This window comes from Camelus ferus, chromosome 14 (genome assembly GCF_009834535.1).
Source record: "Camelus ferus isolate YT-003-E chromosome 14, BCGSAC_Cfer_1.0, whole genome shotgun sequence".
NCBI classification, from domain to species: domain Eukaryota; kingdom Metazoa; phylum Chordata; class Mammalia; order Artiodactyla; family Camelidae; genus Camelus; species Camelus ferus.
This window is the reverse complement of record NC_045709.1, coordinates 40,857,576-40,878,055: the sequence shown is the minus strand read 5'-3', so window position 1 is coordinate 40,878,055 and position 20,480 is coordinate 40,857,576. Positions and strand designations below refer to the sequence as shown.

Sequence of the window (20,480 nt, the reverse complement as noted above, 5' to 3'; positions counted from 1 at the left end):
CCAAATGATGCCTTAGAGCAATGGTTACCACATATATTTACCATCACCCCCAAAGCAAATGAACACCTATACCAGAATTCCACAGCTGAAACAGATTGAAGGGGATACTAAGACTGATGTTAGGATATGATCCTACAATTTGTGTATGTATCTGCCCTCTTCGTCTCTTATTCATGGAAGTAGCTCATGAAGAAATTGTGAGGGTCTCCTGACACTTCAAACAGCAGAGTTTGAAAGATTTGTGAAGTTCAGTGAAGCAGGAAGACTCCTGAGATAAAATGAACTTAGTAATAAAAATAATAGAGGCAATTTTGGGAGAAGCATAAATCACAAAAGACTACAAGAATTTGAAAGAAAAGTATTAACAGTCTCCAACTTAACTGTAGTTCAATTTAATCATTTTTCAACTTTACAATGTTACGAAAGCAATACATAGGCATTCAGTAGAAACTATACTTAAAATTTTGAAAATGATCTTTTCCTGGGCTGGCAGTATGCCCTCTCATCCTCTCTTGTGATGCTAGGCAGAGCCAGTGAGCCACAGCTGCCCAGCAGCCCCAGGATCACGAGGGTCAACAACCAACACACTCAGAACCATTGTACCCACACAGCCATTCTGTTTTTCACTTTCAGTACAGTATTCAGTAATCATATGAGATCTTCAGCACTTTATATAAAATAGGCTTTCTGTTAGATGATTTTGCCCAGCTGTAGGCTAATGTAAGTGTTCTGGGCATGTTTAAGATAGGCTAGACTGAGCTGTGACGTTCGGTAGGTAAGTATATCTTTTAAAAGCCTTTTGACTTAAGGTAGTTTCAACTTATGATGGATTTATTGAAATGTAGCTCCATTGTAGGTTGCAGAAGATCTATGTTAGTAAAAATGAAATGCAAATCCAACAAACATCTCCTAACTAATGCTCAATATATTAATAAAATTTCCTTACATTAAAACAATGTTCTTTGATATAAGTACATTTAAGCAAATATAGAATGGGAAAAGAACACAACATAGTAGAATAAACCTTACTGTAATTTTACCTAGATATTAGCCAAAGCCCCTGAAATTTTTTTCTGTAACTCTGAAGAGCTAATGTTATTCAAGTCTGAAGAAAATTTTAGACAACTGGGTTTCCAAGTTAAAAAGAGGAAATGACATTTATTCACACTTTGATGTTGTTTTGTGAAAGACTAATTAATTAAAAGTCTACCCATGTGTATTTTCTAGCTCTGATATATTTTCTAGGCCAAGACATAAAATTGTGAAAACAAAAATATTCAGGTGCATGAACAATAAAGCTGCTATTTACAGTATGTAGTTTAGATTTATGATAAAGCCAGCATTGTAGAAAATGTATATGGAACTATGTGGGCCAGATTAGAAATAAATATTGGGTACAGCAGTGTGCAAAAACTAGAATGATAAAAGGTTACTGAGCCATTTTTCTGTATAGGTGAATTAGGAATTAAGAGTGAAAAAAATACTGAAAAGGCAGGAAGAATATTCAAGGGAGAAATCAAAAAAGTATTCAGCAGTGGCCAGAAATTACCCATAAACGTAGGTTGAAAGGACAAATTAGAGTATTTATCCTTAAATAGCTAATTTTCTCAGAAAGAATAAAGCTTTTACTTGCTTGGGTTAAATTGGCTTCCTGGTCATGAGTCCTCACCTTGGAAACGAACGCAACTGCCTTCAAAATAAAACTAAGCACAGAATGGTAATTCTATAGTGCAAGGGAATTTAAAGCTGTGTGTGAGTTGAAAAGCTTATGAGTAAAGGTACATTTATCTGCCAAGATCTCAGTGTTGTGTTAAATCCCTAACATTCAGCACTGCAGTTCTCAGGGGACTGTTGTAGACTTTAATCAAAAGAACATTTTGCAGTTTGGTTTAAAAGGTCAAACTTGCTAACTTATCCTTCTGCAATGGTAGTTTAGTAATGGTCTAGTAACTTGGCTTGTAGATTGTCATGACCCAGATCATTTTGTGGCAATAGGAAATTGATGTGAATACTTTCAGCCTTACTCAACCATTAAAAAGAGCATTAGCTCGGCTTTTGTGTCAAACAGAGCACAGCGACTCACAGAAAAGAAGTCTCAGAAGTTGCAAATAGAACAGATCCAAGGATATGAAAGCCTTTTCTTTTCCATAAGCATCATAATATAGCACAAAAATGTAAACGTCAGGCTGCTTCACAAAGATTGAAAAAAAAAGTTTTAACAAAAAGCAGAAGGGCCACGGGTACATTTGGCTACTAGAAATGTCTGTATCACTATTAGTCCTGAATATTGACTCCAAAATGGGAAGAAAAGAAATGGTCTTTTACACGTCTCCTATTTGCACTTCATAGGTACTTAAGGCAGGATTGGATGTTAAATGATTGTCCAATTAGACAGACAATTTATGGAAATTTTGGTATGACAAAACCAGGGGAAGTGATCTACTGCTTTAAAAAACAATGCTTAGCACAAGGAATATCTTACTGTAACCTTTAATGAAAAAGAATATGAAAACTAATATATGTATGTATATGTATGATGGAAACATGCTGTACATCAGAAATTGACACATTATAACTGACTATATACCTCAGTTAAAAAAATAAATACATAAAATAAAACAATAAACAAACAACCAACCAATGGTCTCAGAAGCTGAGCTGGGAAAGGAGAAGTCCTAGGTCAGACACTTTGGACACACTGCACATACAAAGATAACAAACATAACGACCTGAATTCTCGATGTGACTTAGATTGCCTAATCTTAGCTATCTGGAAGAACAGTACAATTAAATGGATCAGCACAAAGATCATTTCATAATCAGGACATTGTTCAACTGAAGTTAATTTAATTCCTTGCAGTACTATAGGTGAAACCAATGTACTTACAAAATTTGTAGATTTCAATAGCAGTAGCTGCATAATGTTTATTTGTTTTTCATAATGATCTAGAATATACAGGTGGATTTTTTTTTTAGATAAATACACTACTATATTTTTAAAGCTATATCCACAAACTCTTAAACACTTATCCCCTCAAGAGGTGGAACTTAATTCCTCTTTACGCGAGCGTAGGCTGGTTTTAATGACTCTGAAAAATAAAATATGAAAGAAACTATATGATGTCACTTCTGAATTAGATTCTAGAATGACTGCAGCTTTCCATTTTGAACGCTTTCTCTCCCTCTCTCCCTCACACCCCTTCAGATGCTCTGGGGGAAGCTTGTTGCCGTAATGTGAGGGTAATCTGGGAGGTTATGAAGATGTGTACATAGCAAGGAACTACAGTTGTCAGGATTCACACAACATCGGAAGTAAATGCTTCCCTAGTCAGGCCATGAAAAGACTGCAGCTGTGGTCACCTGCCTGAGGGCAAACCCGTGAAAAACCACAAGCTAGAACATTCCAACTAAGCTTCTCTTGGACTTCTGATTCACAGAAACTGTAAGATAATAAACATTTGCTTTTATAAGCCACTGATTTGAGGTAATTTGTTATGCAGATAAATTATCCAAGTTACAAGGTAGCTTATTCCAAAATACAATTAGATTAAAACTAATACTGAATATACATTCATATTTATATAATTTCCACAGATCTATGTGAAGGAAGAAGAAATGTATTCAAGGACAACAATCAAGTATTCTTCATTTTCCCGTTAAGCCAGGAATGTATTTACCTGATTTTAGTCTAGGCAATTTGGAGAGGCTTTTGGACTTTTAAAGGGCTGTTTGAATTAGTTGGACACTGATGGCTAATCAAATTTTAAGCAGGACAATATTCATAGGAGTCGTTCCAGGTCAGGTGAATAATTTGCTCTAGTTTTTTTTTTCCCCTTGTATGTATTCAATTATGCAACCAGAGTTAAAAAGAAATGTTTAGATAACAAAAGAAAGCGAGAAGGAAACATGTAACTCCTTCCAAATGCTTTGAAGATATGGTTTTACATGATTGCTGTCAATACAAATGCATTATTCCAAGTTTTATTTGTTTGTTTTTCTTTTTTGTTTTTCTTTTTTTGGGGGGATTTTTGTTTTGTTTTGTTTTGCTTTTTGTTTTTTTAACTGATCACTTTACATGATCTTTTGCATAGATGTACAGGAGCCTTAATGATCCATGCCAGGGTAAAACAATTTTAATTACATTAATAAACCATCATGAACCTAGCCTAGCCCACTAAACTATCTGGAAAGGAGGACAGAATACTGAGCGCACAGTCTGGGGAACCAACCTTCTCCCCCTCCCTTTCTTCCTTCCTTCCTTCCTTCTTTCAAGAAGTAGAACCACCCTATAATGAAAATGACTCCTATTTCATCTTTGAGAGCAGACCTCCATTTTATGTCTGACAAAAATGGGACACTTCTGACTGAATGAACACAAAAGTCAAACATGATTGAAGTAATAATTTCTGGTGACATAATCATAATGTTAGGATGAACTCTATCTACAACATCCACATATAGCACTGAGTTTCAAACATATATTAAGTATTAGATAATTATTTTATATCTTACTCTACCTGACTTTACTCATCGCTTTCAATCTATTAAATATTTGAGTTCTTTGTTTTATAATAACAGCTCCTCTTATCAAGCACATGCTAGGCCTTTAGTGCAAAATAATCTCATTTAACCATTACACAAACCTCTATGAGATAGAAGTTACTAAATCTCTTTTAAGAGGATCTGAGATTCAAAAAACAAGCCAGTGTTACACATAATCAAGTGGTCAGACTGTGGTTTCATTCCTAGTCTGTCTGTCCAACTAGGCCTCTTGTATTTGTTCAGAGATTCTAAATTGTCTCACACATGAAATAGTGGAAAAGTACAGAATTTGGGATTTCAATATCTGGGTTCTGTTTGTTACCCATCTTTTACGTGGTATGAAGTTTTCAAGAAAACCACCGTACAAGTATCGAGTCCAGCTACTTCCCTCAAGTGTTCGCTTTACTCGTTATTTTGAAGACTACCAGGAAAATTAAATTCACAGATTACATCATTCTTCAATCAGGTTCTGTCAGGTCTTGCATCTAAAAGAAGCCCCATGAAGTCAGCTGCTCACACTTCTCTGCATAAAGCCCCATGTGAGAAATCCATTTCAGTATTTAAAGCCAAAAAAAATTTCTCCTAAGGTGCACATAAAAGCATAGCCATACTTAAAAAAAAATACAGCAGTGAAATGCTTTGACTACAATAGTATTGATATGATTATGTATTAACCCCTTCTTACAACTCTATAACCACCTTTATCTCTTTTTTTGTCTTGATTTATTATTTTCTATAATATGTTTTATAAAATGTATTATATATATATTTATACTAACATAGATATGGATAGTTTATATACATAGCTATAATATTTTGCTGCCTTAGTTAAGGTTTGCTTAATGTATAGTACTTCACATTTTTCACTTTGTGAAATGAGGTGGGATATGAATAAATAAATTGTCCTCTTCCTTTTCTGAAATTATATAAGCAGTGTAACTCCCAGGTTAGTCACCTGAACTGTGTCTAACAATATTACCAAATAATTATTAAGTCAACTAATTAATAATACTAGGAGAATCATAAGTCAGAGTGACTATTTTTAAACATACAACTTAAGAAATACGTTTGAAGTTTTCATTTTTGAAACATATTATGTAGTCTCATACTGTGATGATACATTTAGTCACCTGTCCAGATACACACACACACACACACACACACACACACACACACACACGAGCACTCACAAAAATCACATTTCAATCTGTTGAGGTAAGTCCTTTAAAATAAGTGAGGCACAAATCAGTGAAAGTAGCTACCTGGCAAGTATAATCAAAATAGCTGACTGATTGATTGGGTTTTTCCAATTAACTATTGTATATGTATAGCTTCAAAATTAAAACACTAAAAGAATCTGAAACAAATGCAAACTGTGTGCCCTTATTTGGAAGTAACTTTAATTTCATGCTTTTTTGCTACATTATTTTGGGAGTTCTTTGAAGAAAGCATGCATTACAAAGTAAATGTTCCTTTCAGTCTGTAGCTTCAGCAAGGTGGGGACTGCATGTAACAAAATTACACAAGCATGCAAGTCATCATTATGTTCTAATTTATTAGAAAATTACTTCCTGAAATACTTTTCCTGCCCATTGTAGGTCTGTGAATATATAGTATAAAATAACCAAAAACTAAATCCTGATTTTAAATCCCACTTTCTGATCGACAAAGAGTTTAGACTTCTGAACTGACTGTTTTCATCTTCTAAATCATTTTAAATTAAAGCATTTTTTTTGATGTTAATCTAAGAAACAATACTGAATTATCACATGTGGTCACTTTCTTCCAAAATAGTTTTCCTTACAATCTTTGAAGTGATAGATATAGGCTTTTTTTTATCCTGAATCATCTGTCTGGATAAGTATTTCATAAGAAGTTCAGCAGAATCAGGAGTAAAATCACAAATAGTCACTGTACCAAAAGTACCAGCATGAGGCTCCTTTCTCCTCAAAGCCCTCCTTCAGGGCAGAAGAGCTTAATGTGAACTCCTAGGGGGAAATAATTGTTGTGGCCCGAGGCAGTTCTTTGATCTGAACTCCACTGTTCTAAAGGTGAATTCTCCAGTGCCTCTTGGGAAGTAATTGATATGTTATTCCACTAGCATTTGTTGTTGATACAAAGGACCGACTACTCTCCTAAAACAAGTACTATTTTCTTAAAAAGAAGAAAAGGGAATATCGACCCTTCAGAATGAAGCAATACTGCTTTCCTGGCAACCATTCTAGGTTTTGGTTAACATCTTGGGTTTGGTGCCTGGAGCACCTGAGCCAAAGTCCAGTCAGGAACCTTTAACAGGCTAATTCCTGCCAAACCTCGGTTTCCTCTTCTATGATGTTCCAGTCACAATCTGAGGATCACTGTAAGGATGAAACTCAAGTAGGTACACAAATCCCTGGGCAAATGCATAATACCTAGTAAATGTTCAATAAATAACTAGAATATAAATTTCCCGTGTGGGTCACTTGTAAACAAAATCCTACCACTTTTCACTAGTAAGCATACCTGGCTTCTTTTATTTTCTCAGCTTTACCTTCATGTCATAGAGTAACTTAAGTGCCTATGTTGTTATATCATTATCTTGCTATTTTTGCTGTAATCTTATACCTTTTCTGAACTACATAATAAGAAAGAAACTAGACAATATAGTGTATATGATATCAAACCATGATTGTTGAGAGAAAATGCTTCCAGTAATTCAGACCAACCATTGAAACTAAACCATCCCAGAATGATAACAATGTGAAATGAAGTTCGTATTTTATGGAAAGACAAGAAAAATTTAAACATATAAAATTATCCTCTGCCCTTTGACCTCCTCACCTCTCCCACCCCACTGTGAGCATTATGTATCTGCATTATGCATCAGCCAAACCTTCCCCATCAGCAGAAATACCTGCTCACCCATAAAAAGCAATATTCTCTTAGCATCAATAAGACGACCCCTTAAAGATAAGATTCTTTCTTGATCTTGTAAGGGACCACACAGCACTTAGATCTGGATTATGTCAACTCTCGGTAATGCATCATTTGATGTACGGCCCTCTGTCTCAGAAAGCTTATATAACTGTGTCTTAACTTCTAACGAGTGGAACAGTTCTCAGAACTTTCTGAGTTTCTTTTCCTGGGTTATAATCCTCAAATTTGGCTCAAATAAAATTTCCACTTCTTTCGTAGATTGACTGTGGATTAAGTTTCATCAGCAGCGACAAAAAAGGTGAGAGAATAGCATTCATACCTTATAAAATTGTAGGCTAACCTTGGATGACTTTCCTAGAGAACAAACAGTACTTTGATCATCTTGATCAAGGATGTTTCTTACTCAACTAATTTTGGATGATTTTGCTTAAATATATGTAATCTATCTAGACTGCAAGGTAAAAATAAATCAGTTTGGTGCCTAGTAAAACAACATTTACTTGAATTAGATTTAGCAAAGTATCTCAGTGTTACCACATGTAAATTTTTCATGTATAGCTCCTTTCTGAGGAAAAAAATGTAGTTTATACCTATTGCTTTTAGAGATGATTAAAATATTATAGTTAAATATGCAGCAATATTGATAATATTAGACTGTGCATCAGGAGATCTGTTGTCTCTCTGCAGGACCTTACACATATCAGCCTCATTGTCCACATTTCTCAAATGGAAATAATGGCATTTTCTTCCTTGCATGGAAATGCTATAATGAAATAGTGGTAATATTCTTTGCAAAAAAATATTAGCTCTGTATTTTAATATTACCAAAACTGAATTGTGAGAACTCTTGTAGAAAAGATTTATTGGGAGCCGATCGTTAGAGAGAACTGTCATTATTGGTTTAATTCAGAGTCAAAAATCTCTCTAAATGTTTATGGCAGTCCTATTTCTCCTTATAAATTAATGATTTGAAACACTCTCTTGTTTCTTTCTTCTTTCTTGGTCTGTCTTTATCTTGAAAATGGAAAACTTCATCACATATTAACAGAATGTAACTTAAAATTTCAACTTTATATGATTAGAAAATCATGTATATTTCCAGTTATATATATATGTAATCAGTATTCATAAGACTGTCAAAAATGAATGCATTCTTAATTCTCTTAGACTGACTGAAATCACGCTTACTCTTGCCATATGTTATATAGTATTTTGTGTTTAATTTTGACATTATTCATATTTGGAAATTGTTAATTATTGATGAAAAGAAGTGGACTTTACAGGGAAGTTTAGAAGACTCATTCATACGTTTCCTGTGTTTTTACCAGGGGAATACTCTTCTCTAATGGAAAAGAATAGATTACTGAAATTTGAATGGTGTGCCAAACTAAGTTTACAAAATAGATTTATAAATATAACTTCTAATATGATTCTGTGATGACTTATTTCACAAAATGCAACTCTGCCCAGGTATAGTGTGTTAGGGGTTGGAGAGCTTGGACAGTGTAGCACCAGCTGCTATGAATAAGGTAACCAGGGCAGTCAGTTCTGAGCAGGTTTTATACTATATATACATACAGAGGTATCAATAGTTTAAAATCCCGGTCTCATTTTTATTTGATATGTTTGTTTGTTGCAGTAAGAAAAATTGTCTTCTTCATCTCTTGGATGTTCTCCCATGTAGTAATGTTGATCTTAAAGTTTTAAGAGCTTTTCAAATATCCATAGAGGAATGTACATTGTGCTTTCTGTCTCTCTCTGTCTCTATTCCTCAGTCACTGTCTCTATCTCTCTGTCTCTGTCTGTGTCTCTCTTACACACACACACACACACACACACACACACACACACACCATCATTCTAATCTCCATATTAAACATTTCTAAGCATCTTTTATTTCTGTGAAATGATTTATAGATTATAAACCTTCATCACACAATGAAAGGTAACTTAGTTGGAAAATATAGCTTAGAAAATTGCCACCAGTCTATTTGTAAATTTTTTTTAAGTATCAATACCAATAGAGATACAGTAGCTATAGTACAACAGAGATAGAGATACGGTAATCTTGTAATTGGTAAGCAAATCAAATTAAGAGTAAAGATAATACATTTTTGTTATAGCTTTATAAGTTATTTATAATTTTATTTTCTCTAAATCTGCATTCTCTTATTAATCTATTTATCTCCAGATGGCATGATTAAGTTTCCAAATTTCTAAGATTTTTCTGTTATGGTTTAACTTGTTTTATTTATATCAGAACAGCTGACTTCAACAGCTGGTTTTTCCTGAAATACTTTCAGTCAATAATTATCCATTTCAATCAATTCAGATTATCTGATTTACTATAGTAGAATGATTCTATGGAGCATTTTAGTTTTTCTTGTACTTGAAATGAAAATTTGACCTTAGAATTGCAAATTGTTTGCCTAATATCTCCTTGAAACTTTCTGAATGGACTCAAAATAATATGCAGGCATCTGGCCAATGTTATTACCTATTGAATGATATAGATTCACTAATTGTTCTGTTGGTAGGCAATAGTATATATCTTTGACAATTTTTATTACATTCAGATCTCTCATGTTTCTTAAACACCAATTATAAGTTAAGCTGGCTATTTTTCCAGTTATGCTATATAAGTCACTTTGTAACTGAATATGTAAATATGCTACATTGGTATAGATAATAAATGATCTCATGCACTCAAAATTCACAAACACATGAACAAAAGAAGTGAAGATAAAAAGCAAAATCATTAAAATTTCATGTAGTTAATGTAAAACAGATTTTTTAAAATTATTAAAAAATGTTTTGATAATGTTCAACTGTGGAAAGTAGCATGGATAGTTGGAAAAGTACAGACATTGAATTTAGATAATCAGTGTATGATTCAGCTCTACCACCTATTTGCTTTGACTTGAGGCAAGAAACCTTTCTTTCCTCAATTCCTTCAACTGTGATTTACTCTAAAAGAAAGTTAGAGTTGAATAATTCTTAAATAAACACAAACTCTATTTTTGGAAGCAAAAATGAAAAATATACTTCTAAATATATTCTAAGTAAAATATACTTCTAAGGAATTCATAGGTCCAAGAGGTAGTAAGAAATGTAAATAGACAAAATTTATAAATAGAGGTATAGAAATAACAAATATCAAAATACGTCATTACAATGCAGCACAGCCGTACTCAGGAGATTTTACTTCACTTCACTTTACTTATTTTTGTGAGATAAACTGAACAATAGTAAGCTAATTATCCAATAAAAATAATGTTTAAGAAATGCATGAAGAAAAGTGTACAGGTGATTGAAAAGATTAGGAAGACCTAAACTAAATAAAGGAATAGATATAGCTCATGTTTGTCGGAACATGTTGTTGTTGGAAAATGCAATACGATAAAGTCAATTATACTTATATCGATCTATAAAGGCAATGCATTTTTAAAATCCCCTATCACATTTTAACTGCTTTGATGTGAGCAAACAAGTTAATATCAAAATGTATATTAAAAAGAAATTCTAAGAAAAAAAATCTATGTGTCAGCAAGGCTGTTTCTTTTTGTAAACTCTAGGGAGACTGTTTCTATTGCTCATTCATCTGTTGGCAGAAGTTAGTTTCTTGCAGTCTAAGGACTGAGGTCCCCATTTCTTGGCTGGCTATTAGCTATGGACCACTCGTAGCTCCTAAAAACTGTCTCCAGTCCTTGGATATAGCCCCCACATCTCAGAACCAACACCAGTGAGTCTATGTGGTTCTTATATCACACCTCTCTGACCTTCTTCCTTAGTTACATCTCTCTCTGACTATAGCCCCCAACATTTCTCTGCTTTAAAGAATTCATGTATTAGACTGAACTCACACAGATAATCCAGAATTATTTCTGTACCTCAAGGTCCACAATCTTAATCACATTTGCAATGACCTGCTTTCCACATACAGTAACATATTCACAAACTCCAAGGATAAAGACCTGAACTTTGGGTAAATATTTTTCTGGAAGCCTCATAAAGCGACAAGTTAACCAAGCTGATATGCTGGACATGTGTAGGTTTGTATATAATACGTAAAACAGCAGCTTTAGCTTGTTACCTGATTACTTTTTAAAATTAGGAACATACTTACTGAAAAATATTCTGCCATGCCTCTACGTGGTTTCTCAGTTTTGAGTGCAGAGTTGTTTCTTGTAATTAGAACAGGGAGGAACAATATACACATATTTTAGAATGACTATAAAACTGAGTTGAGTCCTCTTTAGTTTTTTTGCATACCTGTAAGTTTCCAACAAATACATTTCTCTTAGACTCAGGAACTAAACAAAATGTAGAAGCCGTACTTATCTCCATCTGCATAATCTTAATCTCCTGGGCCAAGTTTAAGCAATTTTATGATAAAAGTCTATGTCCTCTAGATTGGTAAATCTCTTACAAATAGACACTGACCCTCCTATAAGAACAACTGGCTGCTGCTTGATCCACACCACCATTTGCTTTATTTCCTTTTATCGGAGATATCGTAAGCAACCTAGATGGTCCTCCAAGACAAAACTGAGTAACATATGCTATTTATCCTCCCTCTGCATCTTCACACAACTTCTTTATGTCAGAAACAAGCTTGGCTTTCTCTACTTCCCACCCATCTAAGCAGTCTAATCCATTACATATGAATTAGGGATATATTTCTTTGGGCATATTTACATATAATTTGCATTCAGAAAAATGACAGGGAGGAGTTGCTCAATTGCCAGATCCACTGAAGGCAAATGTTACCTGCCTAAATCAAAAATTACTTTTCATGGATCAGCTGCTTTATTTAATACAAAGAACAAATTTTGGTAAAAGCAGTAAACATTTCTCTGGTTAGACAAAATGTCTAATAACCAATATTATCTGTATCTATCATCTGTTGTTTTTCTAGATATATTCACTCTTAGAACCATAGATTATGATTTGTGTTTCTTTTTCTCAAGTATAAAATACCGTAATAACATTAATCCACAATTTCAAATTCCTAAACTGACACTTGCTCTCCTTTTTTCTGTTTCTCTAAGGTAGCACTTTTCAAATTTGAATATGCTTTTGAAGCACCTGAAGGACTTGATAAAGCAAAATTGCTGAGAACTATCTCCAGGGTTTCTAATTCAGTAAGTCTCTATGCAGATTTAAGAATCTGCATGTCTAATAAGTTTCCAGTTAATACCAATGGTTTCATAGATAAAAACAAATAGACTGCTGAGAATATCACACTCGTGTTGTGTTATATATTATAAAGAAGATAGTTACATCCCTAATCTCAAAAAGAGCAATATGTTTAAGCCTGCAGGTTTGAAATTACAGGAAAAAGATTCTGAACTGTGAAGGAGAAAATAAATGTACAATTCACACTATATACTTTCTCTTTCCATGTATGTGCATTTGTATGTGCAATATATACCATACACAAGTGTACGTGTAAACACAGGCATGAAGTCTGTTTACACATAAGAGGGCAGAAACATAACAAATATACAGAACAGAACAATAATCTCTCCTTCATTTGTTCCTTCTTCTTATAGACTCTGGAATTGTTTTTAGCATAAAAATACATAAAAGATATGACATGAGTGCAAAGCAGAATTCAATATTAGCTGCAGAGAATTTTCTTTCCTTGGTGTTTCTTGAATGTTAAGGCCCTTTACAGTGATCATAGGGGAAAAAAAGTTAAATGTGTCTCTAATCTAGGCCATAAGGAATCACCTGATATCTTTGGTTTAAGAATAAGGGGCAAACCTAGTTCAAGGCCATCAACTAAACTAGTCATAAGCAGGATGAAGCTGGGATTCTGTGCAGAAGCCAGAGAGGTGAAAGAAACGAGGAAGAGTATAAGAAATCTGGAGATTCTAGGAACCCCCTTAAAGGAGAGTGTGTATAGACTGAAAGGAAGCAAGAGCAGAGGAAGGCAGTGTTATGCACCACAACTTGGCATCTAAGTGCTCAAGATCAACTATGAATGATAATGGCTTCTTTCTGTTAATGGTCTACCTGCACTTTTATGTGGCTCACTAAATTCCATGGGCATAATGGAAGGGTTATGTTTTTGTGCACTATCACCCAGAGTTGTTGACCTGTGGTGCAATAATCAGCAAAATAAGCCAAGTACACTACACCATTGCATCCAAATTGCTGATGGAGGAGTGCCAGGGAATGAGAGTGGATCCAGAAAACACAGTTGCAGCTCCCAGAGTGTGCACTCAGTGAGAAGAGGATGCTGTGTAGATCATTGAATAGAGTAAGTTGTAAGACTAAGTGTGTTGGTGAAAAAACAAAAATTACACTTTCAAGTGTCCATTCTTCTGAAAGTTTCCTGCTGGAAATTTTCTTCCAAAGTTATTAAGGCAATAGAAGTACCAAGAGTCAGTTTGGATAGGGTGAGATTAATTGCAGCTCTTCTTATCCTCCTAAGTATATGTTCAATTTTAGTAAACATTAGTAGTTTTAAGTTTTGTTTTGTTTGTATTCATTCCTGGGTCTTTGGATCATGCTATATCGGTGTATCACTTTTGCTTCTGAGTGGATGAGGTTAGTCATCTGAGAGCCACATACGTAAATAGCTGACTTCCAATAAAAACCCTGAAGTCAAGGCACAAGTGGTTTTCCCTGGTTGACAACATATCACATGTTGTGACACATCGTTGCTGGGAGAATTGAGTCCTATCCCTGCAACTCCATTGAGAAGGCATGACTGGAAGCCCGTGCCACATGACTTCTGGACCCGCCATAAGCATCTTTTTCCTTTCCTGATTTTAATCCATATCCTTTCACTGCAATAAACCATAACCGTAAATGTAATAGCTTTTCTGAGTTCTATGAGTTCTTCTAGAGAATCATTCAACCTGACAGTGGTCTTTGGGATCCCAGACACAATTACTTTCAAATTAAACCTAAATGCTCCTCTAGAATAAAAGAAAAGTGGATAATGAGTGTTTTGGCAAAACCAGTGGGACGACTCAGAGCATTTTGGATATAATAATATATTATACACACACTCACACATATCCACTCACACCAGGACACTGTGTTGGCAGTCTTGGGGCAAGTACATATAAAATTCATAAAATTCAACATAAACTACATACTAAACATACTAACACTTAGATAGTTTATTTATCTGTTTATTTCTTTGGTTTAGGGTATGGGTAAATTTGATAGTTTCAGTTGTTTACATTTGGTTATATGTGAGACTTCCACACTTGATATTCTGCTGTGTGAAGACCAACTGTGATGGAGTAGAGCCTGACTTTAAAGAATAGAAATGGATACATCTACTCAGCTAGGTGCCAGATTGTCCAAGAGAGACAGTAAAAAGTCTTTCTGCTTTTCAAGATGAAAGTAATAGAGGAAGGTAAGGTGAATTGAGGAAGACAGTACGTATGGGGGAAAATAATCTCAATACCTCATTTAAATGGGTGGTACTGCTTTCAGGAAGTCAGCTGACCTAAATGTCACATATGCAAGAATTAGAGTAAGTCCCCTCATTCTCTGGATAATTTGCTACCATTTACCAAAAGCTGTCATGGTAAGTATTCACATCTATGAAACAGAGAGCTGAACAGTGCCCCCTACAAGCTGTACCATTTAAGCAGCAGCCCAAGGTGTCCTGCAATTTAGACAAGGCCTTGGTGGTGGTTGTTTTAATTGAAATATATTTGACATTAAACATTGTGTAAATGGTTGGTTTTTAAAGTTTAGATCCATCAAATACATGGCGAATAGAAGACTGATTCAAATTCAGGGAACATGCTGCATTTGAGTCTTAGTTTTACTACCATCCTTTTATTTCTTTTCAGAGGTATAGCGTATGGATGATTAAGAAAGGCTATTTTAGGAACAGTCTAGACATGACTAAAATCCAAGCTCATAATCTAACTCCAGTTTATTGTCAAGTCTGACTCTGTTATTTTGATTAGGATCAGTAATTGTCTGATCTCTGCTTAGCATTTCCTGATAATTGCAGTGGCATGCATGAATTAACAGAAACATATGACACTTAAATATATTTCTTTATTGTTACTGAGTTGATTTCCATGCAAATAAATATAAGCATACTCTAGAGGGCAATAAACAATCAATAACGTCACAAGTACCCCTCCTGTCTTATAAATACCTGGTTCAAAGAAGGTTTATTTGTCATACTTGAATCCATTCAATTTTGGTTTTCACTCTAAATTTTAATTCATTTTTTAAAAATTTCTGGATCCTAGGAGTAAAGGGCCATTTAATTTCACTTTAAGTAGCACATTCTTTATGCATCTGTTTATTTTCTCTCACTTATATTCCCCTCTATCTTAAGTGTTTAATATGTATCCTTGAGTTTTTATGAATTCTTTTAAAATATGTGGGTTGTTGTGCATTTCGAATACACACATAACTGGAATTCTGATACAGATATTCTTCTGTGATACTTTTTACTCAGCATTGCTTAAAGATTCAGCCATATTTCTTATCATACGATAGCTTTTTTGGCTTCTGAACAGTTCAGAGTATTTCATAGGTTGTGTCCTCCCATACTAATGCATTACCCAATAATGGGCCCCTAGATTGCCCTTACTCCTTACTACCAGGCAGTGTTGCAGTAAAAATCTCACTCTTGGCCCGTCTGTGAAATTAGTGAGAATTCCTCTGTGATTTCTGAGTTGTACATTTCAAACATAAGTTAACTAATACTGCCAAGTTATTTTCCAGTCTGGTAAAACCCAACTAGAGGCAAAACTTACCAGATTGAATATAAAAAAGCAAGAGCCAACTATTTGCTATCTAAAAGAAATGTTCCTTGAATGAAGATACAAATTAGTTAAAAAGTAAACAGTAAAAAATTTTATCATGCTAGCACTAATCAAAGGAGAGCTAGATTAGGTATAGTAATGTCAGACAAGGTATATTTCAGAATAAAAAGTGTATTATCATAATAGTGAAGCAGTCAATTTATCAAGAGGACATAGCTATCATAAATGTTTACGCATTTATTAACTGAGCTCCAAAACACATGAAGCTGCAACTAGAAGAACTTCATTCAGAAATAGACAACAACACAATTACAATTTGAGATTTTGATAAAATTCTAATAATAATTGATAGGACAAGTACACATTAATCAATAAGAGAATATTGATTAACTTTACTGCAGTAATATGTATAGTGCTATATACCTAACAAAATTAAAATTCACATACTTTTCAGGTGTGTGTGGGATATTTATTGAAATAGATCTTAAACATAAAACATACATCATAAAACAAACATCAATTAATTTAACAATATCTTCTCTGATCACAATGGAATTGAGTTAAAATAATTATATATCTCTATAAAAATCATAAAATATTAGGCAGTCAAATAATGTACTTTGAAATAACCCATAGTTCAAAGGATAAATAAAAATAAATTCTGAAGTATTTTAACTGAGTGAAAATGAAAACACAATGTTTCAAAATACATAGGATGCTGTTGAAAAAACACTTAGGGGATAATTAATTTATAGTGCTAAATGCCTGTATTGGAAAAGCAGAAACATTTTGTCAAATCATTCACCTCAAGAACCACCATAAGAATCTAGAAAAGGAGGAAATACAAAATTCAGAGGAGAAGAAAGAAAAGTATAAAGATCTGAGTAGAAATCAATAAGTAAGAAAACAGAGAAATTAATGAAACCAAGAGCTGATTCCTTGAGAAAAAAAAATCAATGAAATTGACAAACCTCTAGCCAGATAAATCAGGGAAAAAAAGAAAGACAAAGTTACATGTATCAGGAATGAAAGAGAATACTAAAGAAATTAAAATACTTATCCTAAGGAATACTCCTGATTCAGATGATAGGTAGGGTGAACAAAATATTCAAGCAATAAATAATACTAATATTCAATAAAACTCTTTAAAAATTGGAACAGAGTGAATAGTTCTCACCTCATTTTATTAGGATGGCATTACTCTAATATCAAAACAAGACAAATATACTACAAAAAGGAACAGTACAAATATCTCTAAGGAATCCACATGCAAAAATTCTAAACAAAGTTTTAGCAAATTGCATATATCTCTATCTATCTATCTATCTGTCTATCTACCTACCTACCTACCTACCTATCTATCTTTCTAAATACTCTCCATGATCTAGTGTGGTTTATCCCACAGAGGCCAATTTAGTTTAACATTTGAGAAGGAATGCAATACAATTCACTAAATTAACAAACTAAAAGATAGAGTTGAAGGAGGCATCCAGAATGGAAAAAAAGATAATTGTCTTTATTTACAGATAGAACAATCATCTATATAGAAAATCTATTATCTATAAAAAGAACTCCTAGAACTAATAAATGACTTCAGCAAGATTGCAGAATAAGAGAGTAATATACAAAAATCAATTGCATTTTATACACTATCAGTGAAAAATTGAAAATTGAGATAAAAATAATATTTACCATAGCATTAAAATACAACAATACTTAATAGTTAAGGATAAATTTGACAAAAGGTACGAAAAGCACAAAATATTGATGAGAGAAATTTAAGGAGTTCTAAGTAAATGGAAAACACCCAAAGTCAATGGCTCAAAAAAATCAGTATTGTTAAAATGTCAATACTCCTCACATTTATTCACAGTTGGAACACAATCCATATCAATGTTCCAACTAATATTTTTCAGAAATTGATAAGCTGATTTTAAAACTCATATGGAAATCCAAAGGATCTAGAAGAGCCAAAACAATCTTAAAAAGAAAAGATGAAGCTGGAGAACTAACAAACTTGATTTTAAGTTTCAGTTGAAGATAGACAAATGAATCAAATGAGCAGAATGAAGGCTTGGGAAAAGCACCCTGACCTACATGAACAACTGCTTTTGACCAAGGAGTAAAGGCCTCTCAAGGGAGAAAATATAGAATTTTCATAAATTGTGTTAGAAAATTAGATATATATTTAAAATCTTGTTCCCATACTTCACGTCATTTTAAAGTGTTAAGCCAAAATGAATCATAGACACAAATATAAAATCTGAAATTATAGAACTTTTAGAAGAAAAGCTAGGAGAAAATCTTTGTGACCTCAAGTTAGGCAACAATTTCTTAGATGCCACACATAACTACAATCTATCAAAGAAAACAAATGTTAAATTTACCTCATAAAAATTAAAAATGTCTATTCTTCTAAATACACTACTAAGAAAAAATTTAAGATATGGCCTGTATAAAAATATTTGCAAGTAATATATCTAGTAAAATACTTGCATCCAGAATATACAAAAATATTCAATAATAGGAAAATCAATAATCCAATTCAAAAAAAGGTAAACTATTTAAATAGATGTTTCATCAAAGAATATATACAGATAATAAATAAAAATATGAAATAAACGTGTGAAAAGGTACCCAGTATCATTAATCATTAGAGAAATGCAAATTAAAACCACAACATACTACTGTATATCAATTAGAAGAACTAAAAGCAAAAAGACTGACCATATCAAGCATCGACAAGCATATGGAGCAACTGGAATTCTTATACATTAACTGGAACTCTTAACACTTTATGTTTAGTGGAAACATAAAATGGTCCAACAATTTTGTACCACGGTTTAGCAGTTTCTTATAAAGTTAAACATACATGGCCTATTTGATTAGGTGCACTTCTGTGCACTTATCCAAGAGAAATGAAAGCATGTGTTTATACAATGACTTATACATATATGGTCGTAAGAACTTTATTTATTATTGCCAAAAACTAGAAGTAATTCAAGTATCCATCAGTGAGTGAATAGATAAACACAGTGTTGTATATTTATAGAATGGAAAACCTTCTTTACCAGCATCAGCCCTCAGTGAGGAACTGTAAAAATCCTGTTCAATGCTCACCTTGCTCATTATTTCCTCTGAAAAGCTATTTCTTCTTTTTCTGGGTTACAACTGAATTCCCTCTCACCTGCTATGTATCTGTTATGTGAGAATCTCTGCTATGGTCCTTATATTGAATACAAATATGTGTGTAGCCTACAAACCTTCTAAAGAGGACCAAGAAACACATCTTTATATTTATAGTTTAAACATCTAGCACAGGGCCTTGAGGTTTGCAGGTGTTTGTATTAGTAAAGAATGAATTTGGAAATACCATTGTTCCATTCTAAAATGAGAAAAACTTGGATAATTTAGCAAATCAGGTTTTATCATATAGCTGAAGACACAAAAAGATCTAAATAAGCTAAATTCATTAAGGAAAATGGTAAGCCCTTCCCAGGAAGGAAATGGTTTCTGGCTGCTTTCACCCCTGCCTGAGTGTCTTAGTTCTGCATTTACTCTAATGTGACTCATTTATCAGATGGTAACAGTGCTTTTCCATTGCACCTATTTCCAAAAATTTTACTGAATTTTCTTTTTGTAGCTACTCCTATTACTTCTGCATCATCAGTCTAAATAAGATAGAAGGAGATAAACATAAAATCAATAGTTAAATAAAAGCCTCTAGATATAGACACTCTGAATCCTAACATTCTGTAATAAAAATGTTGGATCTAGAGTTGACCTTGCAGATTAAATAGAATTTAAACATTATTTTCCATGAAAGCATCAAATAGATAACTTTACTTTCACAGAAAGCTTACAATTCTTTTTTTGAATTGAAAAAACTAAATTTTAGGTATTTCACAGAAGCTATGATACGGGATGTATATGACAAGAAGGAACATATTTCAAGAATCCGGCAATAAAATGGTAATCAGTGAATCAGCAATCTTAATCTCTTCTTTCTTCCAAAAGCTGAGCAAACATTTTCTGGTAAAGGAAATCAATAGAAAAGAATACTAAAAATTTTGAGAAAGAGAAATCAAAGTTTGATTGAGAAACATATGTGAGCCATACCACAACTATGCTATTAGGCAGTTTTAAATACTTCAAAGTTTAGCAGGAAATTGGATGAAAGGTTTATAATATGTTTGCACACACTGTAATACCCATATTATGTCAAGAAATCAGAGCATCACCAAATGACTATTTAATGTA

General features: G+C 33.4%; 1 long non-coding RNA gene across 2 annotated transcripts in view; it reads left to right on the top strand.

Moving 5' to 3' along the window:
* The first annotated feature begins 225 nt into the window (after positions 1-225).
* LOC116668681 overlaps positions 226-20,480 on the top strand; it is a 66,895-nt gene continuing 46,640 nt past the window's right edge. The window contains exons 1-3 of one of the 2 annotated variants that reach the window (XR_004325915.1): positions 226-771; positions 7,717-7,756; positions 12,510-12,602. This is a non-coding gene — a long non-coding RNA (uncharacterized LOC116668681). Of the gene's footprint in view, positions 776-7,716; positions 7,757-12,509; positions 12,603-20,480 lie in introns of both variants that reach the window. The other variant, XR_004325914.1, reaches the window with a different exon arrangement.